The 2,082-nt window shown below is 49.0% G+C and overlaps 1 pseudogene; it reads right to left on the bottom strand.

Annotated features, from left to right (window-relative positions):
- Positions 1–624: 624 nt before the first annotated feature.
- On the bottom strand, positions 625–1,641 carry LOC144167522 (gamma-soluble NSF attachment protein pseudogene; annotated as a pseudogene).
- Between the last annotated feature and the right edge of the window lie 441 nt (positions 1,642–2,082).

The raw sequence follows: 2,082 nt of genomic DNA, 5'->3' as shown, positions 1-2,082 counted from the left end.
TGAATGCAGTTATTCTAGACTGTTAAGCAGCCTACGAAATTTATCTTTTATACTTTTGTTTGTTACAAAGCGGAGAGCAGTCAACTTCAGCGATGCACATCACTTGTCATTCTATTCCCTTGTGATGTCTTCGAAACTGCTTGGCTGCACGCTGCATTACACACTATAGCACATGAATGGGAAAAAAAAGAGCTTTTTATACGAGTTTACCTGATGAAGGCCCCATCCATGATGTGTTCCACCTATATTTGAAGCGAAATTTCTAGAACCGGTCCTGATACTACAAACGACGACAAATAAAATAGTTCGTAACAAACTAAGCGTTTCCTGCAATTATGCGTAAGCGTTAGTACAATATCATCTTAAGAAATATTAAAAGAAAAATGGTGTTTTACATACGCAAGCCACCTATGGCAGATTTTCTTATTGCATTGCAAGTCTTCCACTGAAAACTATTACCAGACACCATGCAGTTTTCATCTTCTACGGCTTTAGCACTCAGATCACATTGATGTTGCACAGGGCACTATTAAGCACAGCCAATATGGAGCGAAAGGCATAAAAAAGGGCACCAATGAAAGCGTTAAACTGAATGAGAAAAAAGGTCCCCATGAGAAGGCAGTCTTAAAGAAGACCGCAAGCGTATTCATCGTCAGAGTCCCCACCAGCGGCTGATTCCGGAACTTCCAGGTGATCCTGGCCAGGCCTGTCAACTGCGTCCACATCCGTGGCTCTGGTATCCTCAGTGACGTCACCGCTGGGTCGAGATTCTGGCACGGCCTTCTTGGCAGATTCAGCAACTTGTTGGCCCAGCATCGTTGCAAGCTTGGCATATTCAGTGTCCATGTGCTTCAGAAACGGTGCACGCAGGGCGCGAATAACCATGTCCGGGTCCCCTTCATCGCACCCCTTAAGCAGGAACGACAGCGTTTCCTGTTCTTCCGCCTCCAGAAAGCCTCCGTCATGGTCCAGGGCCTTGCTAGCTGCGACAAAGTCGTCTCGTGCCAGGTGCACCAGCACCAGGGCCACGACCAGCCGCCCCACAGCGCGCTCATCCTGGGCCTCGGCGAGCAGCTGCTTCTGGCGCGAGATGGCCTCCGCTGCCTCGTCCCACTTTGCCATCTTCAGCAGTAGCCGAACTGCGTGCCCACAGAACTCAGCGGATTGCCTTGGGCGATCTTCAACGGAAACTATTTCAGATGCCCTGTTGAAGAACTCAACTGCCACTCCAGGAAACTTGCTTTCGACAATTTTTGCTCCACGTTCCAAAACCAAAGCTGCTGTGTCAGGGCTTTTTGAGTCAATATACAACCGAGATGCCCTGTCGATAAGCTCAGCTGTCACGTTTAGACTGCCCATGTCCCGGCTTACTAATGCGGCTTGTTCTAGCTGCTTGCCACTGGAGAACAACGATCCGTTCTTGAGGTAGCAATCGGCTGCGCGGAGATGGGCATCCTTGCATTGCTCCAGGGATTTCGCTGCCTTGAAGCACGTTGCTGCTTTAGTGAACTCGTTCGCAGCATTATCGAAGTCCGGCTTCCATTTCAGCAGGCCTGTTTTTAAGCTCTTTTCGGCTTGCCGTAGTGCCTCTGTACCCTCAGCGATTTTGCGACTGGCAGACGAGTGGACAGGCGTACTCATTTTCCGTGAAGCACAGCGTAGGTCGCGCAGTATCAATGCTGTATGGAATGCTTGTTGTCGTTGTTCCTGGTGACTTCAAACATACCCACGTGGGGGATTGGCCAGGAATCTGGCGTAAGTAGGGGTGATGCGCCCGACTAAAATACTGGAAAATTATAAACCTAGCGATTTAGACGCAGAAAGAGAGAAAATGGAATTGGTTGAAAGTTCTAAGTAGAGTTTTGGATAGAACAAATCAGCTCTCTGGACCGGAAAAAGTACATGCAAGAATCAAAGCTAGCAGTGCAGGCGCCTGGTCTCGGAAACGTATGCATGAATGGCTGCAGCCACCCCTCGGTTACAATATCCCAGTGATGTACGTGACCCCAAAAGATAGTAGTACGGGCATGGAAATAGGCAGACCGATTCGTCGCAATGGCGTGGCAAGATGAAGTTGCTTCA

This window comes from Haemaphysalis longicornis, unplaced genomic scaffold (genome assembly GCF_048455015.1).
Source record: "Haemaphysalis longicornis isolate Haplotype H1 unplaced genomic scaffold, Haemaphysalis longicornis Haplotype H1 scaffold_2, whole genome shotgun sequence".
NCBI classification, from domain to species: domain Eukaryota; kingdom Metazoa; phylum Arthropoda; class Arachnida; order Ixodida; family Ixodidae; genus Haemaphysalis; species Haemaphysalis longicornis.
Note: the sequence above shows the minus strand (reverse complement) of the source record. Positions and strands in the feature narration are given on the sequence as shown.